Source organism: Phascolarctos cinereus, unplaced genomic scaffold, assembly GCF_003287225.1.
Source record: "Phascolarctos cinereus isolate Bilbo 61053 unplaced genomic scaffold, phaCin_HiC Scaffold_3;HRSCAF=262, whole genome shotgun sequence".
Lineage (NCBI taxonomy): Eukaryota > Metazoa > Chordata > Mammalia > Diprotodontia > Phascolarctidae > Phascolarctos > Phascolarctos cinereus.
Window position 1 is genome coordinate 116,123,603 of NW_027555736.1, and position 23,179 is coordinate 116,146,781.

The following is a 23,179-nucleotide window of genomic DNA, read 5'->3' on the forward strand; positions in this document are numbered from 1 at the left end:
AAACCAACATAGCCCAGAATTCCAGTTGGTTGCTTGTGGGAAAAGTGAGATGTGACAATTTTTTTGTGACAACCATGATCCTCAATCCCACCGGGGCGTACAAGAAATAGGTTCCCCAACAGAAGGGGCCTAGCCAGTATGAGATTAGAACCTAAGAATGCTTTCCCATGGTTGTCTCCTAAAGAAAAGTCCACAAGATACCTTTTAACCTGGAAAATTCTCCCTGGAGCTCGAGTTATTCAATGAATGAATCTCTAGGAGAACAGAAAAACAGACCAAAATAATTAATAAGATCTTGCATTTCTATAGCACTTGATAATTTCCATGGCATGTTCACGTACATTATATCATTGATCCCCACAACATTCCTGTGAAGTACTTAGAGATATATCATCACCCACATTTTTACAAGAGGGAAAAATGTAGCCTGAGATTCCAGCAGGCAGTGTGAATATACAACAGAGCGGTGAAAGAAAAAGGAGAAGGGGAACTGGAGAAAGAAAAGTCAGGATAGGCGAGTCTGAGACTGATGCCCATAAGACTGGTTTATTTTCAGAGGTTACATGATTATATAGAAAATAGCTTTGTACCATGAGAAATGACCTACAAGTGCTAATTAATAACATAAACAATCTAAGCAGCTAAAGATCCTCATTATCCCATTAGAAAATAGTTTCAATGCCAAATTTCATATCTATTGTTTTCCTGCCCAGTTCTTAGTATCGTCTGCCCTAGTCAACCACCTTATCTCAAGGCTGGGCATGAGTAAGAACTTAGAATCAACAAACCATAACAAACAGAGCTAGGGCAAGAGTCATGGGAGCGTTTAGCCTCTTTAAGTACTGACCCCTAAAGTCTATAAGGACTTGGAGATTTTCCGTAAGGACTCAGGCTCCCATACTGAGAAGTTGAGCAACTTTCCAAAGTAACCCAGATGATAATTCATTGGGTTAGAACTCTCTCCCAGGTTTTCTGACTCTGGTGTTCTTTCCACCTCACCATACTGTACTCTGGGGTGCACAGTGATGTTTTTGGCGATGCAAAGGTATATACCAACAGCTTAGCAAAGAACACTTGTCATAACTTCAAGAGAACTGGAAAATTGGCCCAGCAACTAACACAGTGCCAAACGTTTATGAGATGACAATGATGGCAGTGATAACAATGATGCTGCACCTCTGTAAAAATATCCTGGTTAGAAGCCATTGAAGCTAAATTTAGAATCTCTAGGAGCTGTTTTCATGCACCATTAGAAAAATGCCATTTTCACAAATTGACTTTCTTTTCTATTAAGACCCATGGAGATTTCGAGAATCAAATCTGTATTCCTCACCTAACATTCTACTAATTTTCAAGCCTGACAGACAGATTTTTGCAACCCAGCTGTAACTTCTCATCAGATTTCTAAGAGTTTCAAGGTTACAGCCATTTAAAAAAGCCTGGGAAATGCTATAATTCATGTACTTTGTCTCAAATCAGTAGGAAATATGCACAGTGAAGACATTTGGGATGGCGTTGGAGAAATTGCTCTTTCTGTTTTATATTTAGGTTGAAAAAAGGGTATTTAAAGCCCTTAACAACGTGGTCCCTCCCTACCTTTGCAATCTTCTTACACTACTCTCCTCAACACTCTCTATGATACAAGTATTTGGACCTATTTGTTGTCACACACACTGCTCTCCTTCTCCAACTCAGCCTTTTCACTGGCTCATTTCCAGGCCTGGAGTGCTCTATCCCCTCACCAGTAGCTCCTCCTTAAAGGTGTACTTAGACCATCTTTCTTTCAATTCTTAACTAGCCTTCAGTCATTGAGTGGCCATTTTGCCTCAGACAAACTGAGCCTGGGAAATGACTTTGCTTTAGAAAGTCCAAAGTCATGTCTTCCACTGGATTTCATGACTCTGGAAGAGAGAATGAGGCTGACACCTTTGTTCAGCTCTGTCTTACTTAAATCCAATTCACACGCAAGTTAAGACATCACCATCCTGCTGTCATTGGTCCTCTTTGGAAAGGAAGGACAAACAATAATCTGGAAGCTCCTCCTTAAAGGAGCCTCAGCTCAAATCCCTTCTTTTTCATGAGGCCTTTCTAAATCCCTTCCACTGATAGTCTTTTGCTTCTGAGATTGGCTTCCATTTATGCTATAATATTGTATATTTGTATATTTATTTATGTATTGTCTCTCCCATTAACAAGTGAGCTCCTTGAGGGCAGGGACTATGTGTATGTCTTTCTTTGCTTCCCTCCGCTCCTTAACCTCCCCCCCTTCATTTAGCACAGTGCTTAGCATCTTGGAGGTGTTTACGAAATGCTTATTGAAAAAACAATTAAAAAAAGAAAAAAAAAGAAATGCTTATTGGCTTGCCTGGCTGGGCCATCTCTAGTTATCCTGATCTACATCGCACCACTGGACCTAGATGGCTCCAGAGGAGAAAGTGAGACTGACTGATTTTGCACAGCCCTCCCTCACTTAAATCCAATTCACAACAATCCAAGTCATGACATCATCTTTCTGATGCCTTGCTCCTCTTCAAGAATGAAGGACAAACCACAATTGGCTGCCTGAAAAAAGAGCTACAACTAGGAGTTATGTTTACTTCCATTCCAGTTATTGAAAAAAATCAGTGTTTTGTATTTTTTTTTGTATTTTAATTAGTTGAGCACAGAACAAAATCCCATAATAATAATGATAAATAAAACAATATTCCCATACCACTTCATATTATTGGTGTTGATAGGCAGCCTCCAACTCGGGAAAATCTAGTTTCAAGTCCCTTCTCAGAGACATTCTGGCTACGTGAGTCTGAGTAAGTCACTTAAGCTCTCCCCAGGCCTGTCTCAAAGACTCTAAGGTGAAAAACAGTTTTTCCTCTGCAATGGAGTTTCTTCACATTAATGAAATCACAAGTATAGACCCAAAACTTTTTAAAACCCTTTTGAGTGACTCTGATGTCTTTCCTCAAGAAACCCAAGGCATTTAACCTTGGGGTTGGGGAGAGTGGGACTGCTAGAAGAGACAGTGGAAATAATTTGTTTTCTTTTAGAGCTAAGAAAATAAAGGCACAGTAACAACGTGCAGCATAACTGACTTTAAAGCTGGGCATCTTCCCCAAATGATAAATTGTCAAAGGATAAGAACAGGCAGTTCTTGGACAAAGAAAACAAAGCTATCTATAGTCATATGAAAAAATACTGTAAATCACTATTGAGTAGAGAAATGCAAATCAAAGCAACTCTGAGGTACCACATTACACCTATCAGATTGGCTAACATGACAAGACAGGAAAATGACAAATGTTGGAGAAGATATGAGAAAATTGGAACACTAATGCATTATTGGTGGAGCTGTGAATTGATCTAACCATTCTGGAGAGCAATTTGGAGCTATACCCAAAAGGTTACAAAACTGTGCATACCCTTTGATCCAGCAATACCATTACTAGGTCTATATTCCAAAGAGATCATAAAAAGGGAAAAGGATCCACGTATACAAAAATATTTATTAGCAGCTCTTTTTGTAGTGGCAAAGAGTTGGAATGGAGGGGATGCCCATCAGTTGGGGAATGGCTGAACAAGTTCTGGAATATGAATGTAGTGGAATACTATTGTTCCAGAAGAAATTATGAACAGGCAGATTTCAGAAAAACCTGGAAAGACTTACATGAACTGATGCTGAGTGAAGTGAGCAGAACATTGTACACAGTAACAGCAACATTGTGCAATGACCGACTTTGTTAGACTTAGCTCTTCTGAGCAATGTAATGATCTAAGACAATTCCGAAAGATTCATGATGGAAAATGCTATCCACATCCAGAGAAAGAACTAAGGAGTCTGAATGTAGATTGAAGCATACTATTCCTGTTTTTTCTTTTTTGTTTTTTGTTCTTTCTTTCTCATGGTTTTTCCCTTTTGCTCTGATTCTTCTTTTACAACATAACTAATGTGGAAATATGTTTGTAGAAAAATAAAATGTAAGAAAAATGCTGGGCATCCATAACATTCCCCTCATTTTACAAATGAGGAAATGGAGACCCACAGAGGGGGTCTTGCCCAAAGAACCCAAGTTCCCTGCTATCCAAACCATTTATCAGTTAATAAGATTATAGATTTAGAGCTGGAAAGGACCTTCAAATCCAACCCCCTCATTTTGCAGATGAAGAAACTAAGTCCCAGAGAGGTTGATTGATTTATCCAATGTCACACAGCTGAAAAGTGTCTGAGGTGGGCTTTGTACTCACATCTTCCTGAATCCAAATCCCAGCATTCTACCCATTGAACCACCTAGCTGCCCAGTAAACAGCTTCTGTTGTCAGGTACTGTGCTAGGTGTTGGGGATACAAAACCAAAAATTAAGAAGTCTCTGCCTTTGAGGAGCTTAAATAAATATACACACAAAAATAGGTATAAAGTAAATACAAGGTTAAAAAAAATGGGGCAATGGGGTAACACTAAGATCTGGGTGGATAATAATAGTACTAACATTTAAAAGTTTGCAAAGTACTTTACAAATATTATTTCATTTTATCCTCAGAGCAACCCAGGAGGTAGGTACTGCTATTACTCCCATTATACAGATAAGGAAACTGAGACACAGAAAGGTTAAGTGATTTGCCCAGGTTCACAAAACCGCTAAGAGTCTGAATCTATATTTGAAGTCAGGGCTTCTTGATTCTAAATCCAATGCTCTATCTGCTGCTGATACCGTGTAAAAAAAAAATGAGGCTCTAGATAGGTGTTTCTTAAGCCAGATTTTAAAGGAAAGAAGAGACAGAGATGAGAATTTCAGGAATGGGGGACAGCCTAAAGCAACAGATGAAAGAAGAGAGAAGGAAGGAGAGGAAAGGAGGGAAGAACCTTTACTCTGTCCATCTTGGTAATTGGTTGTGACAGCTGGTTTCTGTGCCAGTAGATTTGATAGCTCTGGATTGGAGGTGATGGGCAGTCAGGCTTTTGTGATAAGTAACCTCAGTTCCAAATGCTCAGTGACCATCAGTAATGCCCTGTCTTGGCAAAAGGACCTGGAAATTTTGGAGCATGGAATGTTAGAACTGGAAGGATCCTCAGAGCTCATCTAAGCCAACCCCCTTCTTTTACAGATAAGGTTATTGAGGCCCAGTGAGCTGAAATTACTTGCCCAAGATAACACAGGTAGGTGGTCAATTTTTGAACCAGCGTCTTCTGATTCCAAAACTAGTTTTCTTTCTACTTGATCATGCTATCTCAAGGCCAGCCAGTATAATTCAGAGAGAAAGTGCTAGACTGGATCTGACTTTACAACTTTATCATTGCTTGTTTTCTTTCTTGTATAGTCTATTTGGGGTTCCACATGACTAACACCACTAGGTATGTTCTAGACTGACGAATGTCCCCACCAGTATAATGGCAATATGATGTAAGGATATCCAAGACCCACAATATGGACACCCTGCAATTCCCAGTTTTAGTCTCTTTCTCCAGCATTTACTCCAACTCTGATCAAATGCCCTCTCCGCACCAAATATTACAGCTCTACAGCATACATTCTCTACACAAATAATTACCTATCTCTTCTCCTACCAAGGCATTCAAACTCCAGCAGTCTTCCTTTTCCCTAGAACCTTTGAACACCTTGACAGAATTGTCAACACAATCAATTTTTACCTGTGTCAGCAGATCCCACAGTAGGGAGAATAATAGAAGGAATTCTTCCCCTTAATCAGAAATAGCAACAGCTGTGCTCATTCATTGCCTTGTAGCCCTGCAGAAACTCCATCTCCTGACATCCTGAAGGGTGATGCTTTTGGGGTTGCAGTCACTTCAAAGTCACTCTGGCACAATAATTTCAAGGACAACCCTAAAAAGGGATGCTCATAGACACCTGTGAGGTCCCAGAGAGTTCAGAAAACAAACTCTCATGATTTCTTAAAGCCTCAAAATGTCTTCAAGTTGAGGTCCTCAGGGGAAGAAAGTCCATGAGGTTTAAGAATAACAAAAAAGCAATAAAGAGAGACCACTCCTATCATGTACATCATTTTTCTTTATATCTACACATGTAAAGGTGATGGAGATAGGGGAGAATGCGCATGAATCTGTTCATTTAATAATGAAGCATAGAGCCCTAGTCTTCTTGCTTCCTCACTCTTGTCTCAAGAAGAATTTCACCCCATTCATTGTTCTGTTTCTCCCAGTAATAAACTGTATTTCCTTTAAAATATATATAATGAAGCAAAAACAGAAGAATCATTTCTAAAATGCTAGCTTACAGTCTTAGAATCCAGAAGTTTTTCCAGTTATGCCTGAAAAATAGAACATTTCATGAGAGAGATAATTTTGTTTTTTTAAATAAATTTTATAATTTTGTTTTCTGAAACTGGGGGGAATGGGAAATGAAAAATTCTGGTATAATATTTTTATTTAGCATGATGAATAGAATATTTGTAATCAGATGCTGTCCAGTCTCCTTAACCCAATATTATTTTTAATGATTCAAAAGGAAGATTTTTTTTCTTTCTACATGGAGTAATGTATTTTGAATCATGTTAAGGTTATTATGCTGGTGAGGTGAGGTAACATTATTATTCCCATTTTATAGATAGTTAAATCAACACAAGCACTTCAAGGAGGTGATTGTTTTATTGATTTCTGTCTTCTTCACACTACATCCGGAATATTGTCTAATTGCATATCCCTAGGTAGTTAGAATCTGCTTAGAAGACCAAACAGGATAGTGGTGGAAGTCATGGGGTGTGTGTGTGTGTGTGAGTGTGTGTGTGTACATTTGGGTAGAATAATTAGACTCAGTTGCTGCTGGATTGGAACAGAGAGGTTGCTTGACTGTTGGGCATGAATGCTGCTGGGATAGTCTGAGCAGGTTTCCCAGGTGTTGGGATGTTGCAAGACTAGGAAGGTCAGATATTTCAGCCCCTGGGCTCTTCAAAGACATGATATATGTCTGCTAGATAGGTTGATATGATGGTTTGGGGTGGGGCTCACTCTTCAGTGGGCTGCCACAGTCTTTACCATTTTCAATCTGTGGCTTGGCTAGGTGTTAATTTGCTTTCTTCAACTGGAGTGTTACAGTTCTCTTCAGATTCAGTGCTTTCTATTCTCTGAGGAAGGGAAACTTTGGAGAGTCCTCTCCCCTTTTAGAACTTTGAGGTTTGTCACTTCCAGGTAAGAGGTGGAAGATATCTAGCCTCTTTCATTTGACAATTCTTCCTTGTTCAGAGCAATTTGCCTCAGTGAGGGTCTCTTCCTTTATGAATGGTGAGTAGAGAGTAATACTTCCCAAATTTCCTTTGGGACCTTATGAAGATGAGTAGCTGAGAACAAAGAATATTTATGTGATAGGGGTAAAGTCATTGTGTTCACTGGCCTTTTCATGTGTGGTTGAGTTCTTCAAGCCTCGGACCCTTTGTAAGGTGTGGAATGCTTCCCAAAAGGAAGACTTTAATGTAAATCTTTCAGTGGTAGTCAGTGCATCTATATCAGGCAGCACTTAAATTGGACAGTCCTTACTGAACAGTCCAAGTAGAAATCAACTGGTTTCAAAAAATATCCAGTTTTGTTCTTTTTTCATGTAGAGAAGAAAAATGAAGAGAAAAACTATGTTAAGACACAAGAAGAGTTTTTCTACCAACCAATCTCTACTTGGATCTCCCCAGTCCAGTATTCAAAGACAGAAATGTCAGTGATGATAATATAGTTTACTGTACTTCACCAGATTATATAAGAAACACACTGAGCACTATTAGAAAGATTTGCAAACTATAGGATTATAGATTAAGACCTAGAAGAGACTTTAAAGACTTTATTCTTGTACAAATGAGGAAACGGAAGACTCGAGTGATTAAATGACTTGCCCAAGGTCACACAGGCAATGACAGAGGAGTGAATGGCTTCAAAGGCAATGTTCTTTCCATGGTTGGGCTGTTGCAGGATAAAGAGCACCATCTCACATTGCAGGAATGTTGTCTGTGATTCTACCAAGGCCATCCCACCAAAAGGCAGGCAGCAAAGCCTCTGTACAACATAGCCTCTAAGTCTTCTTGCTTCTCACTACATTTATGTTTCTTTGTCTGAAGGATGTGACAGAAATGGCTCTATGTTTTGAAATACTTGGTCTAAATAAAGAAATAAACACCATACCAAGAAATAACTCAAGAAATGTGAAGACAAAGAGAGCTTTGTCTCAATTTGGACAACTCTTTTATTTCTGGAAGTCTATGAAGATAATTAAAATTGAAACGCGATGGCAGAAGGCGTCTGGTATAGTGCGGGAAAATATGAAATTGGGAATCAGAGCTACAGGTTTAAACTCTCTCTTTGCTGCTTTCTACCTATACGAACAACTCCCCTGTCCTCAGTTTCCTCAAGTATGAAATGGAAAGGTTGAAGTAGATAATCTCTAAGCTTTCTTTTAGAATGAAATCCTTTTTTTTTTTCTGGTCTGGACCTGTAATTTTACTGTTGTTCCTCATCAGGAAATCCCCACTACCCACTCATATCAGCTAATTCTCATCTTGGAGAGCTGCTTGACATCACTCAAAAATTACGTGTTTGCCCAGAATCACACAGCCAATATATGCCAGAGGCAGGATTTAAACCCAGGTATTTCTGACTCTAAGCCCTCCACTCCATGCCATCTTTCTAAATCCTCTAAGTGGGGCAGCTAGGTGGTGCAGTGGATAGAGCACCAGCCCTGAAGTCAGGAGGACCTGAGTTCAAATCCAGCCTCAGACCAAACACTTGACACTTATCAGCTGTGTGACCCTGGGCAAGTCACTTAACCCCAACTGCCTAAAAAAAAAACCCAACAGGGGACAGCTAGGTGGCACGGAGGATAGAGCACCAGCCCTGGAGTCAGAAGGACCCAAGTTCAAATCTGACCTTAGACACGTAACACGCACTAGCTGTGTGACCCTGGGCAAGTCACTTAACCCTACTGCCTACCCCCCCAAAAAAATATATATATATATATGTATGATAACTAAATCTTCTAAGGAACTGTTGCTGCTGAAAGCTCAGAGTATGAGACAATTTAACTGAAAGGATTCTTAAATGTTTTTGCTTCATGGAAGTCATTGGCTGTCTATTGAAACATATAGACACCTCCCCCCTCAGAATAGTATTTTTGAAATCCATAAAATAAAATACATATGATTACCAAGGGAAAATATTTTAAAATACAATAATTATAATTTCTTTTAAGTTGATGGGACCCAGATTAAGAACCTTATTAGATGAATCCATGGAGCAAAATTTATATTAGATTGACATAGGAAGAATCAGGTCCTTTCTTCACCCCTCCCAAACTTTTTTATGAACATGAGAACTCTCTTGTGATTGGCTTGGCACTGTAGAAAGCATATATCTATATAAAACATATAACCATAACTTTTTTAGAATGCTATGCTAGATCTGGCCTCAGACCAACACCTGACACTTACCAGCTGTGTGACCCTGGGCAAGTCACTTAACCCCAACTGCCTAAAAATTTAAAATATGTATGTATGTATGTATGTATGTATCTCTCTATCTATCTACATATATATATATACATATTGCTATGCTGGAAAGAGTACTGGGCCAATTCTCTAGAATTTTCTTCTAGGAAATCTCCAAAATGAAGTTTAAATATATTTCAGGTCAGTTGTCCCAAATATGGGTAATCAGATCCCTCACTCTCACATAAACACTCAGTGTACAATATGGATTTGGGGTATGGGACATCCCCACAGAAAAGGCGCAAGCTGCAAAGGAGACACAGGAGCTCAGAAACAGATACAGAAACGTACAACAAAATAACCCATTAGACTTCTCCCAGCCCCCCCCCCAAACACACTTTGGGAGTAGGGGGCGAGGAGCACTGCTTAACAAGTTATGCCCTTTCACATAAGAGCTACACTGACAAAGCAACTCATTGTATTATCAGGGAGGATTGGCAAGGTCTTTCTGTCCACTTATAATGTGCCTCTAATCCTCCAACTGGAGAGGCCATGTTGAAGATCCTCTTTCTTCTCCATGAAGCATGCTGGCATGGAAAGGCTCTTTGTGGGAGGCTTTGGAGTTACCCACAAGGCAATTTTCATAGCAGGTACTGCCAGAGACTGTCTCTTCTCTAACTAGAAGGCTAGATTCTAGAATTATTCTGTCTAAGAAACTGGAAAGAAAAAAAAACCACCCTTCTCTCTTATCTACACAGCAACTTATAGTTCAGAAACCGTATCACTGAACTCCCCACATATCTACCATTGCTGTGTGCTTCTGTTCTCTTTGCCATTATTGCTCCTGGAGGTAGAAGAAAGGGAGAAACACACCACACACACACACACACACACACACACACACACACTCACACTGCTCCCCCAACAGAACAAAGCTCTACTCTGTTGAACTCTAGTCTGGAATTCCAAGAGAGAGACCACATGACCAGTTTGCCTTTATTACCACTGCAGAGGGGCAGCCCTTCAGTCTCCAATCATCTTTAGTTGCTTATCATCTTGGAGGCAGCCATAGTCACTGGGAACTAATCAAAGGAGTTCCCATGTGTCTTCTCTGACATGTCAGGGCACATGTTTACCTCCATGGCAGCTGTCCTTCAGACATAAGTCCATATCCTGTAATATTATCAAGTATTATATTTTGCATCTGTCAATTTAAAAGTAACTTAAAAAAGAGAAATTAACCTGATCAGCTAGCTACATTGACATAATTATATGAATAATTAACTACTAAGAAATAATTACTTCCCTATCCTTCAGAATACGCACAGATTTTTTTCAAAAATAATGAAGCATATTCAATCATATTGCTCCCACATAAAAACATTAATAATAAAATTTTAGAGCAAAAAGGTTTTGTGTGCTATCAATAAATACAATTAGCTGAGGCATTGTTTCATTTTATCTCATGCTATTATGTCTTTTGTGTATGTTTTACAAATTACGAAGAATATTAGTTGGTTAATCGTTGGACTCCATTAGACCATGAGATCTTTGAAAGCAGTGACTGTCTTTTTACCATTCTTTGTATCCACTTAGCACAATGCCTGGCATATAGTAGGCACTTAATAAATGTTTTTTGACCAACTTATTCCATCCTCTACCATCTTCTTCTGGGACTTCACTATTCACATTGATAATCTGTTAACATTATGATCTCAAGTCAACTCTTCAACCTCATTAACTTTAGTGACCTTAATTCAATTGAACAATAATTTGATAAGCATCTACTATGTTCTTAACCTTGAGCTAGATGCTTAGAGACACAAAACCAAAAATTCAATAGCCCTTACTCTCAAGACGCTAACATTCTACTGGACCTTCTCCACCTCCTTTAACCCTGACTGGTTTCAGTCACATACCCATCTGACCATCCTTCAGATCTCATCATTTCATGGAGTTCTGGATTCATTCTGGAATCCATTTTATGAATTCTGAAATTCTACTCACAGACCACAACCTTTCCTACCTCTGTTTCTATTTTTTCCCCCCTCAGAACATCTGCTTTTGCCATCTTGAAGCAACCTGAGTAACAAATGAGTCATTGGCAAACATGTAGACAGTAGACTTACTTGAAAGAAGTCCCCAAATCGGAGGGGAAATGAAGAAAACAGGACTATGCCATATGTATAAAAAGTTTCTCTGTGAAAGTACTTCATCTGCTTTGAAATACTGCTGCATATAAATCCAGTCCTGTTGTTAAAATGATATTCTAGTCTTGTACTAATAGTGTAATAATTTATAATAGAGATTCAAAATGAAACTGGAGCATGATGACAGAAACATTTTCTTTCATAACTAATATCTAAAAATATGTTGTTTAACGTTGCCTAGTTTCTCTGCAGCAAATTCTGAAGGTTGTTTAAAGGTTATCAATTCAAATATATGGGGAAGCTAACTAATGATAGGCCTAGAACATTTAGTTAAAATGAAATTACATTTTACTTCATTAATCTTTCCAGCCAAAGAAGTCGACATTGTTTTAATATGATGTTAACACACATATTCTCCATCTGGCAGCCTTTTTTTTAATTATTCACATAGAGATACAAAGGTACTACCTTCAATTTCGTGTGATAATACAATTAATAATGGTGTGAGTCAGTGACACTGGAAACCATCACCCACTTAACCCTTTTGGAGGCTGGAAAAGTGATTCTGACAAGTCATCTTTCAAGATGAGTTCAATTCTATTTATAAACACATATCTTCTATTCCTGTATTTTGTTAGATACAATCCCCCTTTTTTATCCTGAGGGAAGCCCTAATGTTATTGTAGTCCAAGGAGCTATCATTTTGCTTATCACTGTAAGTATTCTATTTTTTAAAATGTATCTTGTTTTTCAGTGTAGAATATTTGTATTGAAGTAGATGAACATTAATCAAGAGGATGCTCCAGTATTTATTGTTTTCCTAAGAAGTATATGACTGAATTAAATACTATAGGAGTTGAATAATTTGGGTGAGACAAAGTCCTGGGCTTCAAAAAGTTTTCAGTCTTTTGGAATGAGGAGACTGACAAACATGAACATTCTCTAAAGACTAAAAAAACCTTGATGTTTAAGGAATTCATTATTTTATCAGTATGAACACTCCCTTCATTGACAGAGTACATTCCTTTAAAACTTGACAGATAGCACAACAGCATAGGGAGTTCATTGGAGTAGGGGGCTCTGGTCAGAAACTTCCTCTATCCCTGCAGGTTGGAACCTCAATTTAAGGGCTTTATGAGTTTAGGTAACTTACCCAGAGTCACATATTATGTGTCAGAGATAAGACTTGAACTCAAGTCTTTCTGGCTCCGGGACTTGGAGTCCGGGAAAATCTGAGTTCAGATCTCACCTCTGACACTTGCTACTGGATGATCATGGACAAGCTACTTAACCTCAATTTTTTCATCTGTAAAATGCGGTCAATGTTGCCTCTAGTGTCTACCACATGGGGTTGTTGTAAGGCTCAAATTAGATAAGGTACATAAAAAGCTCTGAAAATGTTAAGGGGATGTGTGTGTGTGTGTGCGCGCGCGCGCATATGTACACACATACTAGTCATTATTACAGTCAAGAGGTGTTGTGACAAAAAAAAAAAGTCACCACTCTGGGATCAATTCCCTGAACCTCTCAGAATTTAGCTAGGCTAGCCAACAGATGGTAGGCCTGTTTTCTAACTAGGCAGGATCTGCCAGGGCTTACATTCTACTGACATAGCCTTCAGGAACCTGGAGTCACCTCCATGCCATGATTAAGGTTAGAAATAGGACTATAAGTAGGGAACAGCAGTTTCAGTTTTCATTCTCCACTGCTCAAAAAAAGGCATTTCTATTGGTTTTTTTAAAGTAAAGAACTAATCAATCAAGCTATACTGTATTTCATCCCTGTCATTTTCCAAACTATAGGAAAGATTGCTTTAGCTCTTAATTTTATCTGAATGGTAAAAGGAAGCATTCACTCATATGGTAGCTGTATAAGTAGATACTCTATGAATGTATATTAGTTGGATGGTTTTTCATGATAGATTTTCATATATATATACTCACATAAACATGACCAGTTGGTAAACAGTACAGTAGAAATAATAAGGAATTGAAAAGAAAGAAAGTAGTGAGAGAGCACTGAGCCAGCTGCCCTTGAGATATTCAAGTCACCAGGTCTAGACAAACTATATCCCAGAGTGCTGAAAGAAGTGGCAAATGTGATTGCTGTGACACTATAAGTGATCTTTGAAAAAAATCAACAAGTATACATTAAGTACTTAATGTATACCAGTCACTGGAAATGCAAAGACAAAAGACAATCCTGTCCTTACAGCCCAAACTAGGTATATGCAAAAAATACACTGTGTGAAATAGGTACAGGTGATTTTGGAAGGAAGGCCCTAGCAGCCTGGTGGAGGGATTTGGGGGGGAAGGAGAGGGAGGAAGAGGAGGGTATCAAGAAAAGCTTAGTGTAGAACAAAGGTTCTTAATATTTTTGGTGTCATGACCCCCTTTGGCAAGCCTATGGACCCCTTCTCAGACTAGTTTATTACCTACATTCATAATTGAAGGGAATGCTAAGTTTCAGTTAGATGTTAGTGAAATTAAAGATGTAAATAGTTCCCATCTGAATTCATAGGCCCCTGCCCTGAAATCTCTCCATGGTTGGAACCCCTGATGTAGAAGGAGGTGCTTGAGCTAAGCCTTGAGGGAAACTAAAGGTTCTAAGAAATGAAGGTGAAGAGGTGAGAGAGAAGGAACAGAACAAGCAAGAGATGGAATTTGGGGTGGGAATAGTAAGACTAGCTTGAATGGACTTGAAAAGGAATAATGGGAAATCCATCTGGCAAGGTTTTCGGGGGCCATACTGTTTTTGTATCATGGCCAGATTGTTTGGGCTTTACTCAAAGTAAAATTTAAAAATAGCACAAGATCAAATAATTATCAAGAACTCCAATTAGAGGATGTCCAGGGACAGAGCCAAATGGCAGAGTCAAGAAAACTCTCAGCTGGCCTCTCCCACCTCCCCAAACCAATCAGCTAGAAGGTAATTGAGGATGAGCTGTTAATTGCGGCATTGCCAAGGATGGTTAAGCAGGTAGCCTCCTAACAGAGTCTATGTCTGTGACTGCCCATTCATATCGCCTGAAGAGCAGGGTAAACCTAATAACATTTTTTCCTTTTTTGGAAAAGCAATTCTGATGGCAATCTGGAAAAAAAGTTAAGGGATGGTAGGCAGTAAGTAAAAACAGAAAGGTACAGTGTGAAAGGACGGCAGGGGAGACTATCAAGGGTGTTTAGATTCTTCCACATTGGCTAACCCTTCATACTAATCCATTTTCAGGACTGTGGGTCCCCAGGTCTCATGTTTACATCCAATTCTCCATGTTGACCATTGTCTATAACCGTAAAGGGGAATCAGCTAAAACCCAATATCGCCAAGACCTTCCCTGTAGCCTCCCTTGCCCTACCCCCTTCCCAGTTCCAGCTTACTGCCATAAGATTCATTAACATTTTGTTATGCAACCCTCTCATGTACTTGGATGTGTAGATAGAATGAATGAAAATGCTCTTCTACAGCATTTACTATGTGTTAGACCTGGTGCTAAGTACTGAGGCTACAAACACAAAGGAGACAGTCTTTACCCTCAAAGAGCTTCCATTCTAATACAGGATGACAACATGTAGAGGGGAGTGGTGGCCAGGCAGGGTGAAGTTACAAGGATGATGAATGCAGATAAAGCACCCTTGTACTGTAGCAATGGAAGGTTTTGACTTACTGTGTCCAGAGTAAACAGTGGAATAATGCATTTCTGGAGCTGACTAGATATAGTGGATGTTCACCAAGTCATAAAATATCAGAAATGTAAGGAACCCCAGAGATCATCTAGCTCATCAGAAAAGAAAACTATTTTACAACATCCTTTACATGATCTGACAGTTTCTTCTAGAAGACTGCCTCCCTCCCCCAGTGTAGTAGTACCTTCTACTACTCAATGCATCTATCTAGTCTATGTTGGGACAGTTTTATTAATAACAAAGATTTTCCTTATACTGAGCCAAAATCATCTCTATATCTCTCACCTGTTTGTTCTAATTCTACCATCTGTGGCCAAGAAGAACATGTCTAATCCTTTTCTATATAACAACCCCTCAAATATGTGAAGACAGCTGTCATGTTGTCTATCACTGTCTTTGCTTCTCCAGGCCAACCTTTCCCAATTTCTTCAACTGATCCTCACTTGGCATGATCTTCAGTTTCCTCCCTAGCCTACACATGCTCCTTTTCATGCACTTTACCTTGCCTATTTCCTCCTGGGCCTAGCCTAGTATTCTGCACACAGCAAAAGAGGAATTGGAATTTTTTTTTCTGTTTGACTTAAGACAACAGAAAGTTGTAAAGAGGCAAAATTAGGCTTTGTATCTGGAGAAACTTGCTAACAGCATTATTATTATTGAAATGGGCCACTTCAAGTGGTCAATAACCATTTATTTAGCAACTACTTTGTGCTAAGCAAAAGGCAAAAGATAAACCCTGCAATTTAATGGGGTAGACAACATGTAAACAACTATATACAAACAAGCTACATAAAAGGATAAATTGGAAATAATCAACAGAGGGAATTAAGAGGGATCAAGAAAGGCTTCTTGTAGTAGGTGGGATTTTAGGCGGCGCTATAAGAAATGATGAGCAGGCAGATATCAGAGAAACCTGGACAGACTTACACGAACTAATGTAAAGTGAAGTGAGCAGAACCAGGAGAACATTGTACACAGTAACAGCCACATTGTGGGATGACTAACTTTGATACACTTAGCTCTTCTCAGCAATGCAAGGATCTAAGACATCTCCTAAAGTCGAAAATGCTATCCACATCCAAAGAAAGAACTATGGATTCTCAATGCAGATCGAAGCATACTATTTGCTCTCTTTTTCTTCTGTTTTGTTTTGTTTCCTCTTCGCTGTGGCTCCTTCTATTGGTTCTAATTCTTCCTTACAACACGACTAATGTGAAAATATGTTTTTAAAAAAGACTAGAAAAGTAGGAAAGGGCCAGATGATGAAGGATTTTGAAAGCCAAAAAGAAGGTTTTATATTTGATTCTAGAGGTGATGTGGAGCCACTTGAGTTTATTGAATAGGGAGGTGACATGGTCAGACTTGCACTTTAGGAAGATCAGTTTGGCAGTTGAATGGAGCATGGATTACCGTGGGGAGAGACTTAGAACAGCAGACCAATGAGGAGACTATTGCAATACTACAGGCGTGAACTGATGAGGACCTGGGCAGTATCAGAGGGGAGAAGAGTGTATAGAGTGAAGACTCCTTCACTCAAGCAAAAGCTTAATGACCACGCTTAGGGCATGTTGTAGAGGGGACTTTAGTTCAGGTTGAACCTGAAAGCCTCTGAGGTTCCTTCCAATTCAGAGATTCTCCTTTGTAACATTTATCAATCTGTCACAAAAATCATGTACTTTTAGAACTGAAAAGTAGCTTAGAGATCATTTAAGCCAACAACTTTCTTTTCCCCTCCCTTCCTCCTTCCACTAATGAAGAAACAGGCTCAGAAAATTGAAGTGACTTGCTCATAAACACATAAAGAATTAGGACTAGAGTCAAGTATGGAACCTGGGTCTCCTAACAGCCAGTCCAGCATACCTGTGTCATTCCCATCTGATTCTGGCTATCCCCAGGTTGGGTACAAGTAGGAGGAGGCAGAGACTATTTGCAGATCCTGTGACCTAGAGTGATGTGGATCTCCTCAGAGAAGGCAGAACAGCACCAGGGTAAGTGGCAGAATTTGGTTCTGGCACAAGATGGCATTTGGGCCTGGGGCCTCAAGGAAAGTGTCAGACCTGACTCTTCACTGTTTACATGTCCCACCATAACTGCTTATTCTAGCCAGAAGTCACCCAATGACGTAATCCATACAGTCCCTTCCTACTCAAATCTATGATGTCAAGCCTGGCTACTTTTTAAAGTGGACCAAATAAATGTTTGTTGAATGAAAGCTCATTCAACAAACATTTATTAAACACCTACTGAATAAAAGAATTTTAGAGTTGGAAGGTATCTCAACAGCCATCTAGTCTAACACATAAACAAAAAGCAACCCCCATTACAACATTCCTGACAAGTAGTCACCCAGGCCCTCTGCATGAAGACTGGTGATGATGGGTAACTCCTTACTTTCTAAGACAATCCTTTGCACTTAGGATAGCTCTAGTCTTGGGCAGTTTTTCCAAACATTGATCTTCCTTTTTTACAACTTCTACCTATGTCTCTTAGTTCTTCCTTATGGGGTCCTATAGAACAAGTCTAATTCTCTTCCACATAACAGTTCTTCCTATGAAATGAGCTTTGAGATACTTTGCCATCCTGGTCACTCTCCTCTGGACACTCTCCATATTAGTGATGTCAATTATGCTGCCCAACAGCAGAAACTATACTGGTGGGGCTGCTTAATGCCAGTGGACAACCAACCTATTAGTATAAAATGTCAATCAGGTAACACACATTTATTTAGCACCTACTATTTGCTGGGTACTGTGCCATATAAATACAAGAAGAAGATCCCTACTCTCGAGAAGCTTATATTTTAGTTGGGGAAGACAAATTGGGGTTGGGGGTGGTGTGGAAGATGATGGAGAATGTTCAGAGTGCAGCCTACAGAGGAACGAGACATGACTGGCCCAGGCAAATTCCTAAGATGGAGGAGCCATCCAGTCAGAGGAAGAGGTGACAGGGGTGAGGGAGTACTTCCTATGTGTGAAAATTCCGAGGCTGCAAGGATCTTTCAGGATGAAGAGGCTCTTGGAGCATAATAGAAAATGTACAATATTCAGCTTGGGGAGGAATGAAAACCATTCCGTTTTGAGAGCAGAGATTCATATTTGCTTTTGTATCCTCGGCACCCAGCATGGTATTTGGCACGTGTATAATATAATATAATATAATATAATATAATATAATATAATATAATATAATATAATATAATATAATATAATATAATATAATATAATATAATATAATATAATATAATATAATATAATGTAATGTAATGTAATGTAATGTAATGTAATGTAATGTAATGTAATATAATATAATATAATATAATATAATATAATATAATATAATATAATATAATATAATATAATATAATATAATATAATATAATATAATATAATATAATATGTAATATAATGTAATGTAATGTAATATAATGTAATATAACACAATATATCATTATATATAATATAGTATAGTATAACATTATTAAATGATATAATATAATATAATATGATAGGATAGGATAGGATAGGATAGGATAGGATAGGATAGGATAGGATAGGATAGGATAGGATAGGATAGGATAGAACAGGATATAATATGATATAATACAATATAATTTAATGTTGGTTGAGTAGAACTGAAAGCAAGCCAGGAAAGAACCCCAAACTTTTCTTGTTTCCTGTCAGTGCTATAAGATTATTAGCCTTAGCACCTTCTCCTTTTTGTCCCATGACTTTTCTTCTATGTATAATATATATTCTTACCACTTGAAACCTGTACAGATCAAAAGATTGGTGGGAAGAAAGTGTTCTACAATCTGAGATAATGTCTTTGAACACTTTGAACGGGGGCCATTAAGTTCCTCATTAGTCTTTGCCAATATCTTCCCTCTCCAACTCCTCTCTAATTTATGCTACTCTGCATTCAGATAAGACTTATGTTGTTTTAGCCCTTCCTGGACTTCCATTTCTATCTTTGGCATGATTCCTATTCCACTTGGATCAGTCAGTTTTTCCCCAGATCAAAACTTGCTCTCTGAGAGCTCTCCCATGCAAGCCAACTTCTTCCAGGTAAATCCTTCAGAATCACTGCCCTTCCTGGATCAAATTATCCCAAAGAAGTAGAAAGTGAATTTAGATCCCCATTGGCTACTTACTGAAGGACATTGCAATTATGTCAGTGATTATTATACGGAATAGAAGCAGACCAAATGAGAGGTCAGGAACTGGACAGCTGTTTAGTTCCTACTAAATGTCAGCTAAATATAAATGCGCCATTTACTGGGTGTCCTCCCATTTGAATTAAACTGGATTAGATTTCTACCCATCAAAATAATTAAGCTTAATGATGAGCACATTCCAGCTGGGACCAGAAAGAAGCAAAGAAGTTCTCTGAGTTAGATGTTTTTGAATCATCATATCATAGATATGGAGATGGTCAAGGCCAGTCCTTTCATTTGACAGATGAGGATTTGAGATCAAAAGGATGAAATGACTTGTCCAAGATCATACAGCTCATTAGAGGGAGATTGAAGACTAAAACTCTGTTTGCCTGCTACCAATGCCAGCACTGGAATGGGAATTCCTTGAGGTCAGATATCATATTGTTGTCTTTCTTTGTATCTATCCCCAGCACTGAGCACAGTCCTGGCACATAGTAAGCACTTAATAAATGTTTGTTGACTGACTTGTTGTTAAGCAACACAGGTAGGTAGCTAGCTAGCTAGGGCACAAGAAACACTTTTTTATTATAATCTTTTAATTGTAAATATACACTTAAAATAAATGCATTTTAAAATTGAATTAGCTTTTATTTCGGGCTACCATGTCACATTGCTGACACATTGAGTTGATGGTCCACTTCAGCTAGGTACACGCTGGATAGCATGCTGGACCTAGAGTCAGGAAGACCTGAGTTCAGATCGAGCTTTAGACACTTTACTAGCTGTGTGACTCTGGGACAGTCACTTCACCTCCATCTGCCTCAGTTTTTTCATCTGTAAGGTGGTGAGAACTGCACCTACCTTCCAGGGTTATTGTGAGGATAAAATGAGGGGAAATATATATATATATATATATATATATTATATATATATATATATATATATATATATATATATATATATGTATATACATATATATATATCACTTTGCAAACCTTTAAGTGATATATAAATGCTAGTTATTATTGTTGTTGTTATTATCATAAACCTCAGATTTTTTTTCACACAAGCTGTTGTCTAGCCTCACTCTATTCTTCACTTTTGAAGTTGTTTTTTTTTAAAGCTAAGTTTTGTATTTTTCACTTATCCACATTAATTCCGCGATTTGACCGATCATTTCCTGGCTATCTGTGTTCATGTTTTATTCCCTTACTGAACCATAGGTTCCATAAAAGCAGGGGCCATTTCTTAACATTCTATTATTTGTGATAAGTTAAGTTGAATCTGTCATAGGGAAGGTTCTAAGTCCACATTAGATGGGAATGCACAGAAGATTAAATTTTCCAACTTTCCCTGGGACACACAAATGGCTCATACTGGCTCTGACTTCCATTCCCAGCCTTTGCATTACCACATGCCACATTGAAATTCACCTTGGTTAGTGGTGTCCAGAAAGATACTCATAATCTTTTTCTTGTCACATTATGGTTTATGATGCTTGTTACTGCTCCCAAAGGATGAGGAGTCACCCTCACAAGTTAGTTTGAGGTTTCGGTGACTTTGTTCTCTAACCAGAGATTGAGGACAGCAGAGAAGAATTGGCTAAAAGATGATTTAGAAATGTCTGCTTACCTCTTTTGCTCAATCTCAGAAAACATTCACTGAACACCTACTATATGAAGGCACTGTGTGGGTGCTGTAGGCCAGACAACAGTGAAAAGTGTATCAGAAGAGGTGATGTCATAAAGGGGAAAGTGCTGTATTCAGTTGGGAGACCTGGGTTTGAATCCTACTTCTGACACTAGTATGACCATAGAGAAAGAATATAACCTTTCTGAGCCTCAGTTTCCTCATCTTTAAAATGAGGTTGACTTTACACTACCTACCTCACATCATTATAAAGAAATAATTTTTAAATCTTCAGAGGCAATAGTGAGCTCATTCTTATTTTTTTAAGGCCATTGGGGTTAAATGACTTGCCCAGGGTCACACAGCTAGTAAGCGTCAAGTATTTGGTCTGAGGTCACATTTGAACTCAGGTCCTCCTGACTTCAGGGCCGGTGCTCTATCCACTGTGCTACCGGATAGAGCACCGGCTACCTAGCTGCCCCTGAGCTCATTCTTATTACAACATAGCCCCTACCATGGAGGGGATGAACAATCCATTAAACGGTATAAGATAGCTAATGCAAGGCATGATGTGAGAAACATAAAATGCTATGGGAACTTCAGGGCAGAGAGAAAACTTTTCTGTCAGAGGGCATTATGGAAAGCTTGTGGACTTAATGCAGCCTAAGTTCTCACTGATGTTCTTATTTGTCACATTATTACATAGTCCATTCATATTGACCTTCCACTTTACTAAGACCCCAAGGTCTCTGTTGTCTGGCCACACACATCCCATCTTGTGCTTATGAAGCTGATTTTTTTAACCAAACATAGTATTTTACCTTTAGGGGATAATCTTTGAGGAAGTCCTGAATTGTGGAAATGATTTTGAAAGGCAGTGATAAGGTTAAGGACATTCTGGGCTGATGGAACAGCCAGAAGGGGAATCTGCTGTTCACTTAAGGAGGATATGATTCCTTGATAATGGATCAGTATTTGAAAATATCAAACCAGTTCCTGAGTTGATATTCTGCATTGTATTCCATCTTGATCAGATCAAATCTCAAGTATTGTGTTCAATTCTGGGCACCAACTGTTGGTACATTTATTCTTTCCGTATCTTTGAAGTAAATGTTGTTCAGTTATTTTTCAGTACAACTCTTGGTGACACTATTTGGGGTTTTCTGAAAAAGATATTGGAGTAGTTTGCCATTTCCCTCTCTAGTTCATTTTTACAGATGAAGAAACTGAGGCAAACGGGGTTAAATGACTTGCCCAGTGTCAGATAGCTAGTAAGTGTCTGAGTCCAGATTTGAACTCAGAAAGATGACTAATGACTCCAGGCCCAGCACTCTATCCACTGTGCCACCTAGCTGATGTTAAGTGGCTAAATAGAACTGGTGTGACAGTCACACTGGCCCCTAAAAATGGGGGAAACACAACTGGTCAGGGTTTGAACCAGTGGCAATAGAGAAGAAACACTCCACAGTGTTTCTCAGTGAGTCCACTGAGGGACAAAGAGCAGAGTGCAGCTGATCTATGTGGGGTCTCATCTGGGATAAGACTGGGCCTTTATATTTGTGTGGACCTCCAGATATATTCTCTCCCTAGGACTTGCATTTGTGGAGACCTTCACTTGTGGGAACCTAGAGAAATTGGCAAAATTCCTTTAGGCCATAACGGTATAGGAAGGTTATCCAGTGTGTGTTCCTTTGCCAGTCAGTTCCATTGGAGATGATTTTGCAGACGTTTTCATCTGTTGATTCAATGACTGTTTAAAATATTAATACTGATGTTATATTACTGAATACTTACTGATATTGAGTCTCATATGAAAAGCATGAAGTTTGCACTAATAAAGTGATAAAGCTTAATTGAGAAATGTTCATATTTTCATGTTGCATTTAAACAGACCTAGATTGATTCCCTTATTGTTAAGATCCTTATGCCTTGCAACTTCACAGGATAAGGTTTTCTTATGTACCTGGAAATCCTAAATAATTACCTTTTAGTACTTTGCTTCTTTTCTTGAGAACCTCTCCCATATTTCGGGTTTATTTGGCCTTGTTTTGCTATTTTATCTAACTGATCCCCACTGTCCTATTTCTGGGTGAGTCTGGGATTCTATTTGAAATTCCCTTGTGGTGACAGGGATCCAC

The 23,179-nt window shown here is 38.7% G+C and overlaps 1 long non-coding RNA gene across 1 annotated transcript; it reads right to left on the reverse strand.

Annotated features, from left to right (window-relative positions):
* Positions 1–10,397: 10,397 nt before the first annotated feature.
* On the reverse strand, positions 10,398–21,119 carry LOC110192062 (uncharacterized). The gene is made up of 2 exons (XR_002320074.2): positions 21,045–21,119; positions 10,398–10,599 (listed from the first exon to the last, which is right to left on the reverse strand). It is a non-coding gene; the product is annotated as an uncharacterized LOC110192062 (long non-coding RNA).
* Between the last annotated feature and the right edge of the window lie 2,060 nt (positions 21,120–23,179).